The following is a 27,476-nucleotide window of genomic DNA, read 5'->3' as shown; positions in this document are numbered from 1 at the left end:
TTTGTCCTATAATATTTAATATTTATCAAAAAAAATGTGTAAATTATATAAGTAGGTAGAATTTTCTTTGTAAAGTTTCCGTTATGATAATTATGAAGCCTTTTAAAAATTACGTTCGCTTTAATAATCTAATATTATTTTTAGGCAAGTAGGTGCCTATTTTATCCCTGACCTTTAACCACCAGACTAGCTAAATTGCGATGTTACACGCTGTACCTACCCTACTCAACGGGACCTGACTGGCATTAGAAATAATTCTATCGATATCAGACGGAACTCTGCGTTCACTAAAATAATCGCTTCTAGTCATGCTCAGGGCCCGTAGATAAGATTACATTCGCGTTCAGTTACATCTACACAGTTTTGCGAGCATAAATATCTGAGCAGTACTCTTATATAGAGGTAGATGATTTTCTTGTGTACCTAACTGTGTAGATGTAAAAATTGTTTCAGTACATATCCTGTTTCTTTTACCAGGCGAAACTTCAAAGGGGCATGTGCACTGAAAAACGTCGTACGATACACGAGTTGATTTCAAACACTTAGTCGTGTTTTAATCTTAATTTATCACCACTCGTTTCGTTCTTCTTTTCCGCACTTGTAATGCACTACTCGTATTACTCTGCATAGCGTATTACAGGCCCCGTAGCCGAATGGCATTTCTCCGACGCCAAACGAAAGCGATACGCCGCTGGCTCTGTCGCGCCAATACGCAAGCGCGATAGAGATAGATATCTACTAGCGCTTCGTTTCGTGAGCGTTTCGTGAGCGATTGTGCCATTCGGCTAGCCACCCAGTTATCTCTTAAGCGTGACACAGACAGCTGCGTATCATACGGCTCGAAGCGTGAACTAGTATACTCTTGGCTACGGCCTGAGTTCTATCTCTGTATGTAACAAACTTGCAGAACACTTTGCAGTAACGACGAGAATGTGCTTTAAAATGCTTGTTTTTGTGGTTGCGGTAAAAGAGACGGTAATATCATTGTATTGTAGCTTTTTGTTTAGCAGGACTGCTAGTATAACTTACATTACTTTTTGTGGTTGTTATTTATTTTCTTAGGTAGTCGGAGCCATGGAAGAATTTGAAAGTTATATTTTATAATAGATTGTAGATTAGGCCACTGGTGTTATTAAGCTATACACTACCGTTATAAGTAACCGTTTAGATAACTGACAAACTTACCTCATAACCCCTAATAATTTCTGCGTTTAGTTGAGTCTAGTTTTAGGTGTTTATTTTATATTACACTAGCTTTTGCCCGCGGCTTCACTCTCCTTAAATTAGAAATTTGCGGAATGCTCCATAAAAACTTCGAACCCCTATTTTATGGAAGTGGGGGGTTGGAAAGAGACAAAAAGTAGCCTATGTCACTCTCCATCCCTTCAGCTATCTCTACTTAAAAACCACGCCAATTCATTGTTCCGTTTTGCCGTGAAAGACGGACAAACAAACAGAAACACACACTCTCCTATTTATAATTATTATTATTAGTATGGATTGTAAGGTAAGGTATTTCGTTACGTCGACATTTAAAAAAAACCGGTTCTAGTTCACTCGTTTTAACCCTTTAACTCGCAGTGTCAAGTATACTTAACACGAGATTCTAACAGATTCAAAAACTTAACACGAGATTCAAAAGATTATTGCAACGTAATTTTCACTTTATTTCAGTACTTTTATGAATAAAATAATAGTGTGAACCCTAACGTATCTTCGACAAGTGAAATCATTGCCCAGGCGCATATATTTCGAAAGTTATTGTCAGGATCACGAAGTGACAGCAATCAGCCTTGGGACACTAGAAAATTATAAATTTCTAAAAAATATTTATAACAAAGATATTTATTTACACACCATTACAATGTGTTCTTAGGTATATTTTCTTTATGTTATTATATATTTCTAATGATATAGACGCCCAATGAACACTAGACAGAGCTACGAATATGCGTGTTAAGTATGCTTAGCTTTGCGAGATTCTTAGAAATGTACTTATTGGTACGCGTGTTAAGTATACTTAGCATTGCGCCGCTATGAACAAAGTAGATTATTGTTAGGCTGTTAAGTAATTTTAACATTGCGAAGATAAAGTTACCATGAGTGAAGACGTCTCATATATACATTTTTATGTTTGTTTCGATATAATCTATATATTTGTAATGTGTTTTATATATTGACACTGTGCGTGGGTGTTTTTTGAATGATGCATGTGTTTTTGTCTGGTTTTTGACCTTATAGCAAAATAAAATGGGGAATTGAAGAACTTCTGGAGTTCGAGCCTCTAGAGTAACACCCCCTTATCTGGCAGCAATAATGAAGAAGAGCATATAAATCAATCTGACATTTCAATTGCGAGATTAGACAAGATACCATACCATAATTATGTTCTTAAAGGACTAAATTTAGTTCAGATGATGAAGTCAAGCACCTTGTCTTCTCTTTTTCTCAGGTGAAAAAACGACTTTAACCCTGTAATTTGAGAACTACCCTAATAAATCTCATTGCCAGTGTTTAAATGATCAACTTTTCTATCACTACGAACACTTTCTGCCGACAAAGACCAAGAACATAAACACTCAAAGCGATTTTACTGACACTCTTTTTCAATGACAGAATACGAGGCAGACATCAATGTTTCCCGAAAAACAAAACAAAGAAATGAGGCTTTTAAAGTTTTTTGTATTTGTACGTGCTGGCGTATCTGAAATTTTCAATGTTTCACTGAATGGTTGCTGTATCGGAAACAAGCCGCTGCTACGGAAAATACCACGCCCCTAAAGAAATTTAGATTACAACTACCAGTCATAATCATCCTTGACCTATCGTGGTTTATGGCATCAACTAATCTCAATGATTGGTATAAGCATTAACTTTTAGAAAACCAGACTAGACTTTATTGGGATTAATTCGGTTTCCTTAAAAATTTTTTTGTTCAGCGTAAAGCGACCAGCTAATATCAAATGATTGTCTCCGCGACTTCCAGATTCAAATAAATTCGCACGTTCTTACCGCTAGGCTTTACCGATATTACAACTAGCAATTAAGCTGATAAAACACAGGGCTAAGCTTAACCAATTGCATTTGTCAGAAAGGCAAACGGTAGTTCCTAGACTTTCAAGAAAGACACATTCAGGAAACCGGACTAATCCCAACTAGCCCTAGTTTACCGTCTGGAGTGGAAGCACAGGCATTCGCTTTCATGAAACTAGTGTCTACGCCAAAACCTGTGATTGGTTGCCAAAAACGGACTCCAGGCTTTCAAGAGCCGTGGCAAAATGCTGGAATAATGCAAAAAAGACACGAGTTTTATGATTTATAGTTCAGTAGGTACGATGGTACATGACGTGACTCTTGCTGGTGTATATCTTTTACGGTACATGTAGGTATTGCAAAGTTGAGAAAACAAACATTTAGGGTTCAAATTGCAAATTAAGATTATGCCTCGTATCAAACCAAGGTAAGTTGACAGCTCTTTTGGTGGCACAAACTCCACAAGTGTCATTTACACGTCAAACTTCAATGAAATTATGACGGTTACTTCACCCTTGAACATGTGGAGCTATCAAAACTACTGCCAACTTAGCTTAGTCTGACTCTGGAAGTGAATATAAATTGTATTTCGACGTTTTAAGTTACTCCATAAATACTTTTAACATAAAAACTCATTTTTTTTTAAATTAGTTATCTCTCTAATCCGTTCGCAATGTCAAGAATACTGAACATTGGTTATCAAAAGTTATTTGCTGAAAGTTGGGCAATGTCAAGTATTCTTAGCATATGTTTTCTAAAACATAACACACAAAATATTTTTTTTATTATTTTTCTGTGGTTCATATTACCCCTAAGAACTCATTTATGTGCTTGAAACCAGAAAAAAATAGAAAAAAATTTTTGAGCGTTAAAGGGTTCAGCTAAATTTGTACATAACTCGCTCAATGTTCGCTAATCGACTATTTGCAACTCTTTAACGGTTATGCAGTTAATACAACGACTGGATTCACTGACATTTTATTCTGTACCATTTCAAACAGACCCAACTACAAACTGCAAACGCACGTGTTCCGAATGATAATCTTATTTATCGCCACCCCCGCTACACGCCATCTATCCTTTTCTAATTGGATTAAATAACTTTACAATGTCATTTGTAAGTCTCTTCATAACTTTGGTGAATCTTTTGAATCTTTGTAAGCTACTCCGGTACAAAGTGTAGGTACTCGGTACAAAATGTAAATTCAATACATTTTAAAATTGAATTAGTCAACAGGCTTAGAATAAATTTAAAAGTGGAAAATGTCTGCCTTGGGTGAGACTTGAACTCACGGCCTCTGGATCGATACTCCAGCGCTCTGCCAACTGAGCCACCAAGACTTCAACCAAGCCAGCGAAATTTTCCACTACTAAGGTCAATGGGACCCGTAACGACATCTACCGTAAGAGTGTTAAACTTCTTAAACGGCAACCGGAGTTCCAAGTCATATTGGAAATTCACCAGTTACGATGCGCTAACCATGCTAAATTTCCACCCAAAGCAGACATTTTCCACTTTTAAATTTATTCTAAGCCTAGTGGCATCGATTGCAGACGTTTCTGCTAATCAGAAGTTAAAAATTTGAATTAGTCAAGTTTGGAATAATGGCCTTTTTACATCTCCGTCCAGACAAATAGTTTAATACTTCAACTAACTAAATCTCGATCAAACAATTTGAATCATTGTTAGTGTAGTTAGTCCACTCAAGAAACATGTCTTATTGACACCGTGCTTTATTGCTTTACTAGCTTTTGCCCACGGCTTCGCTCGCGTTAGAAAGAGACAAAAAATAGCCTATGTCGCTCTCCATCCCTTCAACTATCTACACTAAAAAAATACGTCAATTCGTCGCTCCGTCTTGCCGTGAAAGACGGACAAACAAACAGACACTCACATACCCATTTATAATATTAGTATGGATTACTTTACAGATGTGGTGCGAAATGTTTTTCTTTCATATTTTCACGGGAAGACACAAACGTGTCATGCTATTTCAGTCAGTCTCAGTACAACAGGTCCTAATGTTGACCGAAAAAGCACGATAAATACAAACGTTTCCGAGAAAATTCTATGGATAACAATTACGCACTACAATATGACTGTAACTGTGAAGCGCTGGTAGCCTAGCGGTAAGTACCTGCGACTTTCGTTCCGAAGGTCGCGGGTTCGAACCCCGGCTCACACCAATGAGTTTTTCGGAATTTATGTGCGAAATGTCATTTGATATTTGCCAGTCGCTTTTCGGTGAAGGAAAACATCGTAAGGAAACCGGACTAATACCAATAAGGTCTAGTTTACCCTTCGGGTTGGAAGGTCAGATGGCAGTCGCTTTCGTAAAAACTAGTGCCTACGCCAAATCTTTTGATTAGTCGTCAAAGCGGACCCCAGGCTCCTATGAGCCGTGGCAAATGCCGTGATATGATAACGCAAGAAGGATGATGATATATATGACTGTACTGTGAAAAGGTTCTACACTATATGTCAACAACAAAACTCGGTTTAATTAACAGAATATTAAGAGGTTTATAAATAAATGCAAAGACTTTATAATTACATATGTACTCGTATACATACTGGTTATAATGTTCTATTCATTTATCCATAATTCGATTACAAGATTCGATCATGAAAATAAACACAAGCGCGGATCCAGCTTCGTGCCCAGGGGGGGGTCACGTGTAAAGGCCCGGGGCCCCAGGGGGGGGGGTCACGTGGTCTATTTGTATGGCCAACTTAGGCTCCAGGGGGGGGGGGGGGTCAGTGACCCCAGTGGATCCGCGCATGAATAAACATATGTAGTGAGGTCACGGCTACAGCTGATCAGTTGATCAGCTGTGTGCCGCTAAATATGCAAATTAATTATTATATTTCTTTTTACGCTTCAATGGTAATCGCGGTGCCCTTTGTAATCCGATACAAAGGCATTCCTTTCTCACCTGAGATAAAACAATTACTATTATTACCAACATAATTATGTTAACATAGAAGAAAGGAACAAATTAGTATATAAGGCTTTGCATTCTAGTAATAAATATTCATTGTTTAACCTACAATAGTGGTGTTATTATCTACCCCCTACGTCTAATATTTCACATACCTAAATAATTATAACGTTCCGTTACGATTGATCCTAAATGAACAATGCTCAATAATTCGATAGTGCTATTGGATATCGGATTAAACCAGTCCGTCGACAGTTATTTTTTACAGTTGGCTAGAGCTGAGCTGCAATGCTAGTTTGCAAAGCACTTCGTTAAAATTGGATCCTGTTAAATTATACGTAGCCAGAATTTTATCGAATTATTTTATAGTTTTCAGTACGTTTAATTTAATTTCGTGGGCGTTTCTTGAAATAACTTTTAGCCTACTGTGTCGTACCGTACCTTGTGAAAAAAATAATAAAATGTGAATTCTTGTATATTATAGTTAAACAACTATTTTTTTATTAAAAAAAAACTTACTAGCTGCCCTAGCTGGTAACAGAGTATGCGGTACTCGTCTAAATTACGTTACGTTTAATTTCGTTTCCCTCTACTGTATAAGTATACAAATAAATTGAGCATTATCAAACATTTTACTATTTATAACATAGTACCTGACATACACATCCACTTAAATTCACGCCTGAATTACCAAAAAGGGTAGTCAGAGCACATGAAAATCTTCAAGTTTTGCCACCCTTAACGGGTTGAAAACCGAAATCGTGATATTGCAGTGACAGGTTGTTAGCTCATCGTCATCGCCCAAGCAAAAATTTTTTTATTATTATTTTACACAGATTGACCGTGGCACACGGTAAGCTCAAGAAGACTTGTGTTTCAGGTACTCAGACAACGATAAATATAATAATTATACAAATACATAGAAAACATCCATGACTCAGGAACAAATATGTGCTCACCACACAAAAACCTACTGAAATTGACAACGCAATTGAAAAACTTAACATTGACTTAGCAAACATAGCGTCTTGGGCTTGTGACAACAGTTTAATGCTGAATCCATCTAAATCAAAATATCTTATCTTTGGCACCGAAAGTCAGTTGAAAAGCATCGGACCAGTTAGAGATGTGTTGCTATCAGGTGAACCAATTGAAAGAGTATTTGAAGCACGTAATCTAGGCTTAATTATGGACAGCAAACTTAGGTTCGAGAAACATGTTGCTGAATGTGTTAGTAACTGTTTTTATAGGCTCAGGGTACTATATAACATACGACCTTTTCTTAATGAAACCTTACGTATTCAGTTAATTGAGGCACTTGTTTTATCAAAATTAAATTATATGGATCTAGTGTATGGTCCACGACTCCTAGCAAGGACAAGGCGTCTTATTCAGCGCGTACAAAATGCTTGTGCCCGTTTCTGTTTTGACATTCCACCTAGAGGCCATGTTACACCATTTTTGAATCAGCATAGTCTTCTTAAAATGCTTCATCGACGGAAATTACACCTAGCATGTCTTCTTTTTGGTATTGTCAAGCAGAAATCTCCTTCATATTTATTTGAGAAGTTGTCGTGGAAGTCCACCCGCAGCTCACTCGGGGCGCGCAATTGTAGTGTACAGTTAGTGACACCTCGACATTCTTCGGCAGCCTTTCGTGGGAGCTTCCGGTACATGGCAACCAGGTGCTGGAACAATATTCCACCACCTCTCAGGAACCTGCAAAGTTTATCAAGTTTCAAAATTAAGCTCAAATTACTCACACTTCAACACCAGCGGCAACAGGAAGCTTTGAAATATGACACCAGTTTCTGTTAATTACCCTGATTTAGTGTAACATATGATAGACATGTTGCATGTTTACTAATAAGCAAGTTATAATAATAAACTTACCCGTTTTTACTGTCCTCTCTTCATAACTATTGTTTGTTGTTTATTTTATTGTGTTCACATTAAGCTTTATTGTATTTCTCCTCCATTAAATTAACATGTTGTGTCATGTCATCCACCTGTGCGCGGTTACTTTTCTTTCATGTAGCTGTTTTTCTTTAATATTTCCATGTGTAAGAATGCAAATCCAGGCCCATTTCATGGTTAACTGTAGAAACTCACATTAACGGCAAAATAACATAATTCTCTGGCTTCTTCTTTTAGAAATATTTGTACACAGGACTAATTATGTAGCACTTTAATACTTAATGTAAGTTTTAATATTAAAATGTAGGTATATGAGTGAAATGGTTCAATTTTGTTATTTTGAACTCATTGGCACGCTGTGCGACCTGACCGGCCATTTTTATTTATTTATTGTGTCAATATGTGTAAACCTACCCGCAGTCCAGATGGCGCTGATTACCGCCTCGCAATAGTGGGTGCGTTCAGATATGTCGGAAGGGCAGGCCGCATAGCTGCGTTCGTGGCCCACAAACTGGTCTCGCCGGAAGATCAGCGCTGACCCCTAGGGGTCAGCATTTACGCTGAGGCGGGACCATTTCGTAGTAAACACGACATATTTTAGTTTGTTATCTTATATTTTTTTTTGTAATTATGAATTACTTATGTAAATAATTTATGTGTTTACCATGAATAAACTATTGAATCTGAATCTGAATCTGAAATAAATGAACGAACCGGGACCGCGGCGTAGAAGGCAGGGTCACTACGCGCTAGCTAGGCCAGACCGGTCGTCCAACTGAACCCAAATCCTACAGTAGTGCGACATCTAGATATATATGAATTGTTTCCTACCACATTATCTACGAAGTGCGAACCCATTTCTGCTAAAGACTGCGCTTGTTAAATTAACGCTAACAGCGCAAAGTCAGTCTAGTCAATAGAAGTTCGATGGAGTTCGAGAACTAACTACTACTCGTACGTGAGACGTCGGAGACTAAACAATTATAATTCGTGGCGTACTTTGCCTAAAGGATCCTTTAAGCACATGTGGATCTAACGACTTGCCCCGGATTAAAGCGTAATAATGGATATTGGTAGTTGTCATCAAATATAGACATGCCATCATGGACTTTTTTGTAGACCCATGAATGTAAGAGAGACAATTTCACCACATGTCGTGTTGTTATATGTTAAACGGCTAAGTAGCGTTTTCGATTAAGCTTTTTAACCTACGTGTTTTTTTTTTCGCCATAATTATCAAATATCGTCATATTTCGACCAATTCATACAAACGTAGCTAGACAAATCACTCTATTCACGCATGAAAACCGCATGAAAAAGCGGGGGACTGCATTTATAAGATGTGTTGATGTGATAAGGGCCATTTTATCAGAATTTGTATTGAAATTTGGGATAGAAAGGCATTACCTGTGACATTATGCCTGAAGCATAAGCCACCATCAGCGTAGGCCGTAGGCCGAGCTCCACGTTGGGCCGAAGGCCCGGAGCGTCCCTGAGAGGCTCGCCGGCAGACGGGGAAGTTGGAGCTTAAACACGACCCAATAGTAAAAGTGTCTTGAGAAGCTCACGACGGGCCTACGGCCTGGCCTTTATCCATGGAAAGCCACACTTGGTTCGGAACTAAAACTTGGTTCATGCTCTATTTAGTAACCTTTGACTTAAATGGTATCCATGTTAATATTTATTGGTGTATGTTTCCGACACACATATGTACGTGGCTTAAGTACATACACGGTACATATACGTAACTCTTCAAAATATTTCACCCATTCATTTCATTGATTGATTGATTGATTGATTGATTGATTGATTGATTGATTGATTGATTGATTGATTGATTGATTGATTGATTGATTGATTGATTGATTGATTGATTGATTGATTGATTGATTGATTGATTGATTGATTGATTGATTGATTGATTGATTGATTGATTGATTGATTGATAGATTGATAGATAGATAGATAGATAGATAGATAGATAGATAGATAGATAGATAGATAGATAGATAGATAGATAGATAGATAGATAGATAGATAGATAGATAGATAGATAGATAGATAGATAGATAGATAGATAGATAGATAGATAGATAGATAGATAGATAGATAGATAGATAGATAGATAGATAGATAGATAGATAGATAGATAGATAGATAGATAGATAGATAGATAGATAGATAGATAGATAGATAGATAGATAGATAGATAGATAGATAGATAGATAGATAGATAGATAGATAGATAGATAGATAGATAGATAGATAGATAGATAGATAGATAGATAGATAGATAGATAGATAGATAGATAGATAGATAGATAGATAGATAGATAGATAGATAGATAGATAGATAGATAGATAGATAGATAGATAGATAGATAGATAGATAGATAGATAGATAGATAGATAGATAGATAGATAGATAGATAGATAGATAGATAGATAGATAGATAGATAGATAGATAGATAGATAGATAGATAGATAGATAGATAGATAGATAGATAGATAGATAGATAGATAGATAGATAGATAGATAGATAGATAGATAGATAGATAGATAGATAGATAGATAGATAGATAGATAGATAGATAGATAGATAGATAGATAGATAGATAGATAGATAGATAGATAGATAGATAGATAGATAGATAGATAGATAGATAGATAGATAGATAGATAGATAGATAGATAGATAGATAGATAGATAGATAGATAGATAGATAGATAGATAGATAGATAGATAGATAGATAGATAGATAGATAGATAGATAGATAGATAGATAGATAGATAGATAGATAGATAGATAGATAGATAGATATGAAGGAATAAAACAAGGCTTTATAAAGCAATCACAAACAGCCCCTACGCCGCCAGCAGGCTGCAGCCTGGATCAACTTGCCTTATTTAAAAAGTCTGTCCACGTTCTCCGCCATATCCCGAAAGGGGCAAGGAATATGGCCGCTAATAAGTTATGCAGTATAATTGATAGCTGTGTAAACGGAGTAAACCAGTGGTGCGCTCTTTTATCTTTCGCCTACGGGGCCTTGAGAACCCCTGAATCGGATAGCACAGGATCTCTCACCACCAAAGTTAAGGCAAACATAGATGCTTTCTCTTACTTAGCGCCCGTCGAAGTTTCGGCGGCTCACCCTTCACTTCCATTAACTAGGTTAATTGAGACCAAGGCTCACGAAGGCGATTTGAGAGGAGCTGTCAGACTACTTATGAGCGAGGACACAATCGCCCCTCCAGGATAAGACACCCTTTTAGCTCTGCAGTCGAAGCATCCGGAACCATCTCGACCTCTTTGTTTCCCAGCGGAACCAGATGTAAGCTCTTCAATCCTGTCAGTTAAAGTGGAGGATGTTTCGTGGGCTATAAACTCCTTTCACTGTGGAACTGCGGCGGGGTTGGACGGCATTCGCCCTGACCATTTGAAGGAGTTGACATCTGGCTCGGCTGGAGACAGTGGGGTGCGCTTGCTGGAGTCTTTGACCAAATTGTGCAATTTTTTATTGAGCGGGAAGGTACATTCTGAAGTCTGTCCGTTTTTGTACGGAGCTTCTCTCTGCGCTTTAAAGAAAAAGGAGGGAGGGATACGCCCAATAGCTATTGGGAGCACTTTCCGGCGACTAGTCGCCAAGCTTGGTTGCCGTGCTGTGAGAGAGCAGATGGCTTCTTACCTTCAGCCACATCAAGTGGGTTTTGGGGTCCCTTTAGGTTGTGAGGCGGCAATACATGCAGTTCGTACTTTTGTTTTGGATCCAGAGAATGCAGATAGTTTAATCGTTAAAGTGGATCTAAAAAACGCCTTCAACTCGGTTGAAAGGGATTCCCTCTTAAATAAAGTTAAGGAATACATACCATCTCTCTTCCCCTTCCTCTACCAGGTCTACCACCTACCATCCAACCTCTTTTATGGTTCTGATTGCATAATGTCTCAAGTAGGTGCGCAACAGGGAGACCCGCTTGGCCCCCTCACGTTCAGTCTCGCAATACAAAAAGTTATCACAGAACTCAAGTCTCCTCTTAACATTTGGTACCTCGATGACGGTACCATTGGTAGTAAACCGGAAGAGGTAAAGCGAGACTTGCTTGTATTGTTACCGCGTCTTAGAGATATGGGGTTGGAAGTGAATGGGTCTAAGTGTGAGTTTTTTCCTTGTGGATCGGTTTCCTCGCCTTTTTTCGCCAGCTTATCATCCGTGCTGCCTGGACTTAGGGAACTGAGCTCTAACTCTTTAAATTTACTGGGTGCTCCTATATTTTCATCTGCAGTTCCTGAGGCTCTGCGGACACGTAGGGAGATGCTTCTTCTTGCTGGCGAACGCCTCAGAGGCATCAATCCTCACGTAGCATTGGCTCTCTTACAAAAATGTTTTGCAGTACCAAAAGTAAATTACCTTCTGCGTACGGCCCCTGTATGGATGTACCCTACCGACATCGATTGCTTCGACGTCGCGATAAAGTCAACGATAGAGTCCATCGTCAACATTTCCATGGATGAAAACCAGTGGACACAAGCATCCCTTCCGGTTCGCTATGGGGGTCTCGGCATACGGCGCATTAAGGATGTGAGCCTGCCGGCCTTTTTAGCATCTGCCCATGGGGTTGCCAACCTTGTTGCTAACATTATATCTAAAAATGGCGACAGGGTGTGCATACCACATGTGGCGGACGCTATTAAGGCTTGGTTGTCTATTAACACTGGAGCGACGGTGCCGGAGAACCCTAACGTTCAGCGTGCTTGGGATGACACCCGCTCTAAAGCTGTAATTGACAATCTCATCACGAGTGCCGCCGGCGTTGACCGTGCGCGGCTTTTGGCAGTGTCTCAGCCCGAGTCAGGAGCATGGCTGCATGCGTTGCCATCTCCTCAACTGGGTACACTGCTCGACGGTGACTCGCTGCGTGTGGCCGTCGCTCTCCGCCTGGGCTGCGATGTTTGCCAACCACACACATGCATCTGCGGCTCTATGGTGGGAGCTGACGGCCACCACGCTCTGAGTTGCCGACGCTGCGCAGGAAGACATCCGCGACATTTTGCCCTCAACGAGACCATCCAGAGAGCCCTAAGGTCGGCTGGTGTCCCTTCGGTACTTGAGCCACCAGGACTTAGCCGCACTGATGGTAAACGTCCTGATGGCCTGACTTTAGTACCGTGGGAACGGGGGCGGTGTTTGGTATGGGACGCTACGTGTGTCAGTACCTTCGCTGCCTCCCACATCTCCCGCACCTCGCACGCGGCCGGAGCGGCGGCTCAATCGCAAGCGGGCTTGAAACGCCTAAAATATCTTCCCATTGGCCCGGGCTACATATTTGTCCCATTCGCGGTAGAGACGGCGGGGAGCTGGGGAACAGACGCGAAGTGCTTTGCACGCGAATTAGGCCGTCGACTCAGGCAAAAAGGAGAAAGCCCCCGCTCCGAGTCGTTCCTGGTGCAAAAGCTGTCCATTGTAATTCAACGCGGAAACGCTGCGAGCGTCATGGGCACTTTTGCACCGGGAACGACAGGGAATAGTTTATTTTGATAGTTCTAAGTTTTTATTGTTATTAGTGTTTAGTTATCTGTTTATTTTGAGTGGATTAAAATTTATAGTTATTAAGATGTGATTATAAACTATATTAAGTGGAAATAACTGAAGCAACGACAAACGGTAATGACAGAAGAATGTAAAAAACACTGTCAACATTATGCTAGCAACCAGGTCGATAAAGAGGATTGCTCTGCATAAAGGTCTAGGCGTCCATATTTCCAACATCCTCTCCTGGACGCAGACGCTTTGGAGCCAAGCCCAGGGCCGCAGAAAAATATTCATGCTTCGTTCGTTGGAGGCCTTTCGTCAGTATATCGGCAATCATGTCTCCAGTGCTTTTATACTTAACGGCCACTTGTCGGCTAGCTATCTTCTCACGCAGAAAGTGAAAACGAACATCTATATGTTTACTGCGAGCGTGATAGACTGCATTTCCTGAAAGACTAATCGCACTCATATTATCACAATAAAGGGTTATGGGTATACCTTTATGTTGAGGCTCAAATTCTTCCTCTAGCTGTTTCAACCAAAGAGCCTCTTGGATTGCTGAGGCCAAAGACATGTATTCAGCCTCGGTCGTGGATAATGCAACAGTCTGTTGCTTCTTTGAATTCCAGCTAAGTGGACCACCCTGAAATAAAAATATATAACCTGTGCAAGATCTTCGATCTTCAACACTGTTTGCCCAGTCTGAATCGCAGTAGCCAGAAATAATCTCACTTATATTCCTCTTGTAAGTAAGTTTCAAATTAATTGTACCTTTAAGGTACCTCATGACACGTTTTAGCGCCATCCAATTGTAACGTAGCAGATTTTTTGATAGTCGGAATTAATATTTTGGATAGATTTAATTTTTGAATGAAACACTTCCTTCTCGTTCATTGCATTATCTGTTGCACTTCAAATGCACATATTTATGTTTATCTGTTGTAGGGTTGCCATACAACAAGTATTATTCGAAATTGTAGGTATTTTGGCTGTCATTCCAGGAAAACTTTGTATAGTTTTGATATACTTTAAGTATTGATTTTTGGAAAATATAATATTTTAGAGACATGATAACAAATGTTATCATAGGTTTTTTAAGGCTGTTCTGGAATGATATTTGTTAGGTTTTGTTTACTTCAAGGTCTGATACAGAAACTGGAGTAATTTTCATCTAATGAATTAGAGTATTTTATTGTTTATTCGTTTGCCACCCGGCTTTTGTTTTGGGTCCTTTAAATTCGAGATCATTCAGTGCGCCGTTCTTTCTGTGACGAGATCCTCTTGTATAGTGATCGGACGGCCGTATAAGGGCCTGGAGCCCGGCATGCCACGTGCTGCCGTGGCGTTCCATATTTTGTGTGGTGCGTTCTGTCAGTCTGAGTAAGTAGATTTCTCTGTGAGCTTTTGATATTTCCATGGCGTGAAACGTGGAGAGATTCTTAACCATAAATTGGTTTATTTCCAGCTGGCAGAAACATGCTAAGGGTGGGAGTGCTCCTTGGAGATCCTCGGTCTGCAGTCTGCAGGTCTCCGGTGAGCTCGCTTACATTTTTTGTTTAGTCTATCACAGTGTGTGAGGGCACTCGACTAATGTGACCAATTTATTTGTTTCATAGGAGTCGGGAAGAAGTAAAGAATTAGAGAATTGCAGAAGTAGATAATTAAACAAGAACCTTTACAATTTCGATGTGCAAGGAAACTTCTTTGGCTTACTGGCGCAAGGTGTCTTTGGACCTTGTTTTCGTATGGAAGGGTCAGCCCTGTCCACGTGGCGAGGGGGCGTCAGCACCGGAGTCCGGGGAGCAGCCGGCTCATCCCTGACAAGGTGTGTCTCCTGCCCGTTTCCTGCCGGTAATGCTGTGTAATTCAGGTTTTTAATTTCTGTGTAAAGTAATTTCTGATTTCATTTATTTTGAGAATTCTGGTGCATAACTTTAGGTAAATTCATATTTAGTTTTTGTAGAATAAATGGTTGTAAGAAACCTTTTCCTGGACCCTCTTAAAGCGGCCCAGCTTTACCACTGAGCGTAGTTCATATTTTATATGGTGTCGAATTTAGTATTTCGGGAAACATTAAATGAAACCTTTCTGTAGGCAAGAGTTTATTTATAATTAATAAAGTTATAAAATGTGATATTGTTTAATTTGTTTCTCCTCTAGCTTTCCTCCAGCAAGTATAGAGACACCATTTAGCTTTTGTTTTATTATAAATTTTGTGCTAACGTGGGTGTATTTACTTTGAACTAGCCGGAGCTTTCCATTCTATTTTATTTACCCCCCATCAAATACACCACCGTTACACTGGCGCCCTGGGAATTTTGATTTTTTAGTAATGACTTGCTGAAGGATAAGCCTAGATTTTGTTATGCACCAGAAATTACTTAAATTTTTTTTGTCTCACCTTTTGTGAAACTTTTAGTAACTATTTTGAAGTTAAATGTTTGTTGCATTGTATTTTTTGGTATTAGCATACATTTTGTGTTTTTATTTTATGTTCATTTGACATATAATTTTTAGAAAAGAGTTACATTTTGTGTGATACATTTTGAGGTTAACAAATTTTGCTGACTTAACTAATATCAAAGCACATGTTTGTTTTGAATAATAGTGGATACTATTTTGGATTTATTTAGTCTGGTTTTTCGTATGCTTTAGCATTTTAGTATTTCTTTTTGGAAAAATAGTGTAAAGTTAACATTTCAATTAGAACAATATTTTATGAAATTGATATTTGTTAGAATTTTGTTCGGGAACTTTTTAGTTTTATAATTTTGACAACTGTTTATTGGAACTGCACTTTAGTAATGTTTTTTTTAGTATTTGTTACTTTTGACTATTTTACACTGCAATGTAATTGTTTTGAGGGATTAAGCTAATATACATAATAGTTTATTACGGATTAAGTTTTATTAAGGAAAACAACTGTATTTGTTAGTATACTTTTAATTTTTCACTTTCAAACACCAGAATTTTCAACACAGTATATTTTATTAGAGAACACAGCACATAATTTCACAGCTTATTAGTTAACAAAGTTAATAGTAAATCACTGTTCTTCATAGGTTGTGATGTGGTGAAAGCGACACCACTATTTTGTTTTTCAGAGTTCTTCGGGATAGCTGGCAGCAGTGTCCGGAAAGCTTCTTTTGTGATGTCATTTAAATTTAAAAATGAAGATATTCTTCTTCTGCGTGTTTGCGCTTTTAGTTCCGATGACAGTTTACAGGATAAATTTTCAATTTTACACACTTCCTGTGATCCGGTGTCCAGTAGTGGGCATGGCTGGATCCTTTTGTTGGTTTTGTTTCGTGGTTTATGTATCCAAATTCAGCATTTAGTAGAAATCTGTAACAATTTCATTTTAATTTAGAAGTATGCAATACAGGTTAGTTTGGTTATTTTGTTACAACTTGCAACAACATTTAGCGTTTATTTTGTTATGAGAGAGGAGCCATAGCGTAAGTATGCCTCCTTTGCTCATTTTTTAGTACTTACCTGAATTTTTTTGTAGTTTTGTTTCACTTTGTTTCGTGTTGTTGATCAACATAAAAATTGTTGCCTTTTTATATAGATTTTCGTTGAATTTTATTTCGGTTGCAACAATAAATGTTTCCTTGCATATTTTAAAGTATATTAGTCTATTTTCGGAACGAAGTGCTATGATATTTAATTTTTTTGTTCATTTAGCACCGTAGCACGGTAGTTTTTCAAATTTATTTTGGTTGACAGTTGACAGACAAGTTTTTTTTGGAAGGTGCGTTCGGAAACGCGCATATATTTTGGTTATGACTCAGATTGTACAACAAATTGTAACAATTTTATTTGGTAATTGCACAATTCCTTGCGGTTTTTAGTATTGTAATAATTTAAATTCAATACAGTAATTAGGTTTTTTTTTGGCACTCAACCCTGGGTATTTCAAAACATTTTTTGAATTATTTTTGTAACTTAAACTCGTTTAAGTAAAATATTGATTCGGTTTTAGATTTGGTTGGCAAATTTAAATTGTTTCTTTTTGGTTATTTCGGTTTTTATTATGGCATGTTATGGTTGTGAACATAAGTTTTTGGTAGGTTTTTTTAATGAGGTTAACGCCCTCCCCTACTCAATTACGTTTCGTTTTCGCGGTTGTTCGTGAAGAGTGTTGGATATTAATGGTAGAATATCCAATCACGACTCATGTTCGGAAAGTGGTGGACAGAATGTGACTGCTTCCACTACGATTTTTTTTGGTATGAGAGAGGCATGGAAGGTATGAATGCGTGAGGTATGGTAAATACGGAAGATATGATGTATGGAAACTTTATATGCGTGATGTATGTCAGGGGCGACACAACCTGGCTCACTTTTAGTTTTGAGCGGTCCTTAACATGGCCAAATTGGGTGTTCTGTAGTAGGTGGGTATCGGGTGCTTACCACACCCGAGCACGGTTTGTGCATTTTTGCGTATTTGTGGCTACGCAGTTTGGTCGGTTTGGTGGGGAGAGCCAGCAGTCACCCATTTTCAGGGGCTGTTTTTTTTTGTTTCGGGCTCTCATTTTTGGGCCATATCGACCGCGGTACACCGATTGGTGGTACCTTTTTGTGATTATCGTGCTGGCGGGTTCAACGGCCATTTTTCGGCGTTGGAACGACACACGGAGTTTGTTGCCACGTCTTTACCCGACTTCGTAGGAAGAAGGGTAATGTTTTGTTTAGCCTACTACAGACATGCAATTGTTTTGATATTTTTTTAGTTTAGCTACAGCCAAATGGTTGTAGGTATGGTTTTGGTTTTGATTTTTTTTGCCAGGGTTAGGTGAGAACCACACCTGCGAGGAGTTGAGTGCAACTTTAAATTGTTTTTAGATTTGGGGTCTCGTCGTCAACGTAGTTAGTTTTTTTTGGTATTTTGAGGGAGAGTTGGCACAGATTGGTGTGGCCAATTCAACCAGGCATAGTTTTTTTGGTTCAGTTTGTTTTTTTTAGTTTGTTCACCTGAAGGGTTGAGACAAGCAGGTGTCGTCAACCTGTAGGGCTGTAACAATGATTTTGGTTTGGTTTTGGAAGTTTATAGTCGGAAGACTATAACTTTGGTTTCGCCCGGTCTAGCTGAGTTTTTTTTTTTGGGAATGCTGAACATCGGTCCTGGCGGTTGGTTTTTTGGTTTTCTCAGCACAACAAGCTTTATTGCAAGTTGCACTGAGAAGGCCAACGGTTTGTTTACTGTTTTGGAATTTAGCAGAGGTTTTTTTTCTATATGCAGCGCATCAGTTGGCCGCATAGTTTTTTTCACCCTCCGAGGGTTGACGCGGGTTCGAGATTTTTTTTAAATATTTTTTTTTGTGGTCAAACAGTAGTTTTGCTTGTTTTTAAATACCTTTTGGTATAATTTTGTAGATTTTGGGGGATGATTTTTTTGAGATTTTGCAGTCTCGAACTTGCGTCAGGTTTTTTTGATTCTGATATTTTTTGGTAGGTTTAGTTTTCTTGCCTTCAGATTTTGTTTTTTTTTTCTTATGAAAGTCGCTGAGGACAGCGAGCGGTTCACCTACGTTGAACCTTAAATCGGGAAGGGGGGTATTGTAACGTAGCAGATTTTTTGATAGTCGGAATTAATATTTTGGATAGATTTAATTTTTGAATGAAACACTTCCTTCTCGTTCATTGCATTATCTGTTGCACTTCAAATGCACATATTTATGTTTATCTGTTGTAGGGTTGCCATACAACAAGTATTATTCGAAATTGTAGGTATTTTGGCTGTCATTCCAGGAAAACTTTGTATAGTTTTGATATACTTTAAGTATTGATTTTTGGAAAATATAATATTTTAGAGACATGATAACAAATGTTATCATAGGTTTTTTAAGGCTGTTCTGGAATGATATTTGTTAGGTTTTGTTTACTTCAAGGTCTGATACAGAAACTGGAGTAATTTTCATCTAATGAATTAGAGTATTTTATTGTTTATTCGTTTGCCACCCGGCTTTTGTTTTGGGTCCTTTAAATTCGAGATCATTCAGTGCGCCGTTCTTTCTGTGACGAGATCCTCTTGTATAGTGATCGGACGGCCGTATAAGGGCCTGGAGCCCGGCATGCCACGTGCTGCCGTGGCGTTCCATATTTTGTGTGGTGCGTTCTGTCAGTCTGAGTAAGTAGATTTCTCTGTGAGCTTTTGATATTTCCATGGCGTGAAACGTGGAGAGATTCTTAACCATAAATTGGTTTATTTCCAGCTGGCAGAAACATGCTAAGGGTGGGAGTGCTCCTTGGAGATCCTCGGTCTGCAGTCTGCAGGTCTCCGGTGAGCTCGCTTACATTTTTTTGTTTAGTCTATCACAGTGTGTGAGGGCACTCGACTAATGTGACCAATTTATTTGTTTCATAGGAGTCGGGAAGAAGTAAAGAATTAGAGAATTGCAGAAGTAGATAATTAAACAAGAACCTTTACAATTTCGATGTGCAAGGAAACTTCTTTGGCTTACTGGCGCAAGGTGTCTTTGGACCTTGTTTTCGTATGGAAGGGTCAGCCCTGTCCACGTGGCGAGGGGGCGTCAGCACCGGAGTCCGGGGAGCAGCCGGCTCATCCCTGACAAGGTGTGTCTCCTGCCCGTTTCCTGCCGGTAATGCTGTGTAATTCAGGTTTTTAATTTCTGTGTAAAGTAATTTCTGATTTCATTTATTTTGAGAATTCTGGTGCATAACTTTAGGTAAATTCATATTTAGTTTTTGTAGAATAAATGGTTGTAAGAAACCTTTTCCTGGACCCTCTTAAAGCGGCCCAGCTTTACCACTGAGCGTAGTTCATATTTTATATGGTGTCGAATTTAGTATTTCGGGAAACATTAAATGAAACCTTTCTGTAGGCAAGAGTTTATTTATAATTAATAAAGTTATAAAATGTGATATTGTTTAATTTGTTTCTCCTCTAGCTTTCCTCCAGCAAGTATAGAGACACCATTTAGCTTTTGTTTTATTATAAATTTTGTGCTAACGTGGGTGTATTTACTTTGAACTAGCCGGAGCTTTCCATTCTATTTTATTTACCCCCCATCAAATACACCACCGTTACACAATGTTCTGCGGTAGGCTGACTGTTGTATCGACTCAGTGAGTTCACTATATAAGTTATATCGGGTCGAGTACCTTGTGATAGGTATAATAGACAGCCAATAATCTCCTGGTATGGAATATCTGTTAATATTTCTCCTTGATTCTCAGCTTTCTTCAACTTGACATTTGGATCAGTTGGTGTCCATACCGGCCTACAGTTTTCCATCCCGAAGCGACTAAGTATCATTTTTATGTAGAGGGACTGATCTATTGAGATTTCATTCTTAACATCTTGAGTTATTTTAAATCCTATGCATTGTTTTGCAATTCCCAAGTCCTTCATGCGAAACTTTTCTTTTATTTTTTCTTTCACCATCTGTGAGGTCTTCTCATTATTAAAGAAACATAGCAAGTCGTCTACATACACCGCTATAAAAAGCATGTCATCTTCATTTATGATGCGATAATACACACATGGATCTATATTTGAGCGAGTCATTCCAATTTCTATTAAGGCACTATTCAATTTCTTATTCCATTGCCTGCTAGCTTGTTTTAACCCGTATATGGATTTTTTCAATTTACAGACTTTATTTTGGTCTTCATAACCAGGAGGTAAAGACATATAAATCTCTTCATCTATTTCTCCTTGTAGAAAAGCCGTGACCGCATCCATCTGATGTATTGTAAGTCCATATTTTGCAGCTAAAGCCATCAAATATCTTATTGAACCATATCGGACCACAGGGGCATACACTTCATGGTAATCAATACCCTTAACTTGTTTGTAACCTTTTATTACAAGTCTAGCTTTGTAGCGTGATACCATTCCATTGGCATCTAACTTCGTCTTATACACCCATTTACATGGAATAGCAGATTTTCCATCTGGTAAGTTGACAAGTGTCCATGTATTGTTTTCTAACAAAGACTGGTATTCTTCGTTCATAGCTTTCTTCCACTCATCAGCCTTGTCACTACGAAGAGCTTCTTGTAAGCTCAACGGGTCACTGTTTAAAAACTCATCGGAGACTCTCCACTCATACACATGAGAGAGGTAGGTACATGGTCAGTTTCATTATCTCTTCTCCTCTCCATTCGGTGTGGAAGTGGTCTTAAGTTCATCACAGGCTGCGGTGAAGAATGACATGTTTCATCAGGCAAAAATGTTTCATCTGGCAAATATGTTTCATCATGGCCCGTATCAAACTGATCAGATTCATCTGACGTGGAAGGTCTTTGCGAGTCATCCTGCGCTTCTATTGCCTGATCTTCAGTATTTGAACAAGTCGGTTTATCTTCAAATAAAGGTAAGTTTACAGTCTTATTTTCTCTCATTTCATTACAATCTTCATTTTTTTTAGTTACTGTTACATTTTTACTAACATTTTCTTGTTTTTCAGGTACATCATCAACTTTGTTTCGCTCAACCGAAGCCTCCAGGAACACAACATCTCTACTGATAATAGCTTTTTTGCTTTCAGGGTCTATGAAGCGGTAGCCCTTGGTACAGTCGCTATATCCAAGAATCAGAATTAATTTACGTGACTTTGGTTCGAGCTTCGTCCTCTTTTCTTTGGGTATATGCACCATCGCATGACAACCAAAAATCCTCAAATGATTTAAATTAGGTTTCTTTCCAGTCCATATTTCATGCGGGGTCTTGTAGGATAGAACGCGAGACGGTGAGCGGTTCACTATGTACGCTGAGGTGGCAACCGCTTCAGCCCAAAATGTGTCCTGTAATTTCGCATTTAAAATTATACATTTTGCGCGTTCTGTCAAGGTTCTATTCATCCTTTCGCTGAGACCGTTATTTTCAGGAGTGTAGGGATTAGAAGTTTGGTGCAGAATACCGTGTTTCTTCAAAAAAGTTTCAAAAATTTTATTTTTATATTCGGTCCCGCAGTCGCTTCTCAGGATTTTTATTTTTGCGTTTAACTCATTTTCAACTCTATTCTTGAATTCCACAAATTTTTGAAATACTTCGCTTTTATGTTTAATAAAATATACATGTACTCTCCGAGAAAAATCATCGATAAAGGTGACATAGTACCTTGCTACTCCCAAAGAATCATGCTTCATCGGCCCACAGACGTCACTATGCACAAGCTCTAGCAAACTGGTTGCCCGGGAGCCCTCGTTAGGAAACGGTCGTCGTGTCTGCTTGCCTTCAAGACATGTTACGCAAGTTGTATCGCTTTTACTCGGTGTCAACTTTACTCCTTCAGTACATTCCGGTATTTTATTAACGCTTGAAAAATTCAAATGACACATTCTCTGGTGCCACAAAAAAGGATCATCATCAGTTATTGTCTTTGCCATCATTCCTTTGGATTGATTATTTTCATTCGTAATTAACTGGCCCCGTAGCCGAATGGCATTTCTCCGACGCCAAACGAAAGCGATACGCCGCTGGCTCTGTCGCGCCAATACGCAAGCGCGATAGAGATAGATATCTACTAGCGCTTCGTTTCGTGAGCGATTGTGCCATTCGGCTAGCCACCCTGGTATGTTCTGTTGACTAACTTTGCCCTTGCGACTAATAGTTTATTCTCGTTATATATGTCACAGCCTTGTTTGTGAAAATCTAGTCTGCAATCATTTTTAACAATCTCACTGACAGAGAGCAAATTTGTTTTCAGGTCAGGAGCATAATGAACATTTTTCACCTGTATAGTCTCAATATTGCCATTCACCTTTACTTCGACGTATACAATACCCATGCACTCAATTTTTAATGCTTGGTCGTTGGCTATTGTTATATTCGTTACAGAAGGCGATGTTATATTTGTGAGCCAATCCTTTCGCATTGTAAGGTGAACTGAAGCTCCACTGTCAACATACCAGTGTTCGGAGTCATCGGTCAAGGCGGCTGAAAATGCTGAAAATGCCGCTACATACCCGGTGCTCTTCTCTCCATTTGTTTTTTTATTTTGACAATTTCTGCTGAGATGTCCATAGCGATTGCAAGAAAAGCATCTCGGACCCTTTCTAAACTTCTGAGGGTTATTTCTAGGTTGACCTTTAGAGTTTGTATAAAGTGCGGTAGTGTCTGACGATGACGTCGCCTTAACTTCTTGTAATAACTTATTTTTCACTAAGTCAGCACTAATCTTCATACCAGAACTCTCTAAACCCATTATCATTGGCTGATACATGTCAGGTAAGCCTGCCAGCATTAAGGTACCTAGCCATTCATCGTCAACCTCAAATTTTATGTTCCTTAATTTGTGTGCCGCTGTCATTATTTTGTTGACATACTCTTCTACGGAGGAACTGTTTTCTAAATTAGTATTAATAAGTTCCTTTAATAAACCCACCTTCCGAGTTAATCCACTATCCTCAAAAGCCTTCGTTAAATTATCCCAAACCTGTTTTGCGCTTTTAGCATCTTGAATATGCACATAAAGTATTGGGTCTACCAGTAATATCAATTTTGACTTCGCCTTAACATCTAGCTTGACTGACTTTGATTCAGAGGGATCCGGAGTCGTTTCTATGTACTGATACAAGTCTTCATGCTGTAAATACGCTTTCACAGCAAAACTCCAACTAGCCCAATTTTCTCTGCCAGTAAGCTTTTCAATTGACATCATAGAATTACTGTTCGACATCTTTACAGTGCTAACTTACCCTGAAATAGCTGAAAAATAGAAATAATCGCGAGCACGGTAACTAACTGGAAGTTATACACGCGACATTTTTACTTTCACTTTTTACTAATCGGAACGCAAAAATAACTTTCAAACGGCAGGAATGGGACGGCCCATAACCTGAAGGAATAAAACAAGGCTCTATAAAGCAATTATAAACTATATTAAGTGGAAATAACTTTAGGTATAAAACGCGAGTGACAAACGGTAATGACAGAAGAATGTAAAAAACACTGTCAACATTATGCTAGCAACCAGGTCGATAAAGAGGATTGCTCTGCATAAAGGTCTAGGCGTCCATATTTCCAACAAGATAGATAGATAGATAGATAGATAGATAGATAGATAGATAGATAGATAGATAGATAGATAGATAGATAGATAGATAGATAGATAGATAGATAGATAGATAGATAGATAGATAGATAGATAGATAGATAGATAGATAGATAGATAGATAGATAGATAGATAGATAGATAGATAGATAGATAGATAGATAGATAGATAGATAGATAGATAGATAGATAGATAGATAGATAGATAGATAGATAGATAGATAGATAGATAGATAGATAGATAGATAGATAGATAGATAGATAGATAGATAGATAGATAGATAGATAGATAGATAGATAGATAGATAGATAGATAGATAGATAGATAGATAGATAGATAGATAGATAGATAGATAGATAGATAGATAGATAGATAGATAGATAGATAGATAGATAGATAGATAGATAGATAGATAGATAGATAGATAGATAGATAGATAGATAGATAGATAGATAGATAGATAGATAGATAGATAGATAGATAGATAGATAGATAGATAGATAGATAGATAGATAGATAGATAGATAGATAGATAGATAGATAGATAGATAGATAGATAGATAGATAGATAGATAGATAGATAGATAGATAGATAGATAGATAGATAGATAGATAGATAGATAGATAGATAGATAGATAGATAGATAGATAGATAGATAGATAGATAGATAGATAGATAGATAGATAGATAGATAGATAGATAGATAGATAGATAGATAGATAGATAGATAGATAGATAGATAGATAGATAGATAGATAGATAGATAGATAGATAGATAGATAGATAGATAGATAGATAGATAGATAGATAGATAGATAGATAGATAGATAGATAGATAGATAGATAGATAGATAGATAGATAGATAGATAGATAGATAGATAGATAGATAGATAGATAGATAGATAGATAGATAGATAGATAGATAGATATATTGACCGTGGCACACGGTAAGCTCAAGAAGACTTGTGTTTCAGGTACTCAGACAACGATAAATAAAATAATTATACAAATACTTATATACATAGAAAACATCCATGACTCAGGAACAAATATGTACTCACCACACAAATAAATGAACGAACCGGGACCGCGGCGTAGAAGGCAGGGTCACTACGCGCTAGGCCAGACCGGTCGTCCAACTGAACCCAAATCCTACAGTAGTGCGACATCTAGATATATATGAATTGTTTCCTACCACATTATCTACGAAGTGCGAACCAATTTCTGCTAAAGACTGCGCTTGTTAAATTAACGCTAACAGCGCAAAGAACTTAGTCAATAGAAGTTCGATGGAGTTCGAGAACTAACTACTACTCGTACGTGAGACGTCGGAGACTAAACAATTATAATTCGTGGCGTACTTTGCCTAAAGGATCCTTTAAGCACATGTGGATCTAACGACTTGCCCCGGATTAAAGCGTAATAATGGATATTGGTAGTTGTCATCAAATATAGACATGCCATCATGGACTTTTTTGTAGACCCATGAATGTAAGAGAGACAATTTCACCACATGTCGTGTTGTTATATGTTAAACGGCTAAGTAGCGTTTTCGATTAAGCTTTTTAACCTACGTGTTTTTTTTTTCGCCATAATTATCAAATATCGTCATATTTCGACCAATTCATACAAACGTAGCTAGACAAATCACTCTATTCACGCATGAAAACCGCATGAAAAAGCGGGGGACTGCATTTATAAGATGTGTTGATGTGATAAGGGCCATTTTATCAGAATTTGTATTGAAATTTGGGATAGAAAGGACATTACCTGTGACATTATGCCTGAAGCATAAGCCACCATCAGCGTAGGCCGTAGGCCGAGCTCCACGTTGGGCCGAAGGCCCGGAGCGTCCCTGAGAGGCTCGCCGGCGGACGGGGAAGTTGGAGCTTAAACACGACCCAATAGTAAAAGTGTCTTGAGAAGCTCACGACGGGCCTACGGCCTGGCCTTTATCCATGGAAAGCCACACTTGGTTCGGAACTGAAACTTGGTTCATGCTCTATTTAGTAACCTTTGACTTAAATGTGTCAGGGTATCCATGTTAATATTTATTGGTGTATGTTTCCGACACACGTATGTACGTGGCATAAGTATTAGTACACGGGTAGTTAACTCTTCAAAATATTTCACATGGATCCACGAGTGATTAGTTAGATTAGATAGATAGATAGATAGATAGATAGATAGATAGATAGATAGATAGATAGATAGATAGATAGATAGATAGATAGATAGATAGATAGATAGATAGATAGATAGATAGATAGATAGATAGATAGATAGATAGATAGATAGATAGATAGATAGATAGATAGATAGATAGATAGATAGATAGATAGATAGATAGATAGATAGATAGATAGATAGATAGATAGATAGATAGATAGATAGATAGATAGATAGATAGATAGATAGATAGATAGATAGATAGATAGATAGATAGATAGATAGATAGATAGATAGATAATAGATAGATAGATAGATAGATAGATAGATAGATAGATAGATAGATAGATAGATAGATAGATAGATAGATAGATAGATAGATAGATAGATAGATAGATAGATAGATAGATAGATAGATAGATAGATAGATAGATAGATAGATAGATAGATAGATAGATAGATAGATAGATAGATAGATAGATAGATAGATAGATAGATAGATAGATAGATAGATAGATAGATAGATAGATAGATAGATAGATAGATAGATAGATAGATAGATAGATAGATAGATAGATAGATAGATAGATAGATAGATAGATAGATAGATAGATAGATAGATAGATAGATAGATAGATAGATAGATAGATAGATAGATAGATAGATAGATAGATAGATAGATAGATAGATAGATAGATAGATAGATAGATAGATAGATAGATAGATAGATAGATAGATAGATAGATAGATAGATAGATAGATAGATAGATAGATAGACAGATAGAATACAACAACAACAACAAAATCCGACTTCCAACTGACAGCGCGTAACGTAACACTCAGTCCTTGTTAC

General features: G+C 38.0%; 3 long non-coding RNA genes across 4 annotated transcripts; 2 read left to right on the top strand and 1 right to left on the bottom strand.

Moving 5' to 3' along the window:
* The first annotated feature begins 14,239 nt into the window (after nucleotides 1-14,239).
* On the top strand, nucleotides 14,240-15,558 carry LOC125227896. Its single transcript, XR_007177239.1, has 3 exons — nucleotides 14,240-14,804; nucleotides 14,890-14,957; nucleotides 15,041-15,558. It is a non-coding gene; the product is annotated as an uncharacterized LOC125227896 (long non-coding RNA).
* Nucleotides 15,302-17,173, bottom strand: LOC125227897. Its single transcript, XR_007177240.1, has 2 exons — nucleotides 16,920-17,173; nucleotides 15,302-16,769 (listed from the first exon to the last, which is right to left on the bottom strand). It is a non-coding gene; the product is annotated as an uncharacterized LOC125227897 (long non-coding RNA).
* Nucleotides 17,174-17,474: 301 nt separating this feature from the next.
* Nucleotides 17,475-20,312, top strand: LOC125227895. Of its 2 annotated transcripts, XR_007177238.1 has the most exons (3): nucleotides 18,937-19,557; nucleotides 19,643-19,710; nucleotides 19,795-20,312. It is a non-coding gene; the product is annotated as an uncharacterized LOC125227895 (long non-coding RNA). The 2 variants fall into 2 exon arrangements; XR_007177237.1 differs by having other exon boundaries at nucleotides 17,475-19,557; nucleotides 19,643-20,312.
* The last annotated feature ends 7,164 nt before the right edge of the window (nucleotides 20,313-27,476 follow it).

The sequence above is a fragment of the Leguminivora glycinivorella genome, chromosome 7, assembly GCF_023078275.1.
Source record: "Leguminivora glycinivorella isolate SPB_JAAS2020 chromosome 7, LegGlyc_1.1, whole genome shotgun sequence".
Classification (NCBI taxonomy): Eukaryota; Metazoa; Arthropoda; class Insecta; order Lepidoptera; family Tortricidae; genus Leguminivora; species Leguminivora glycinivorella.
This window is presented reverse-complemented; position numbering and strand designations above follow the sequence as displayed.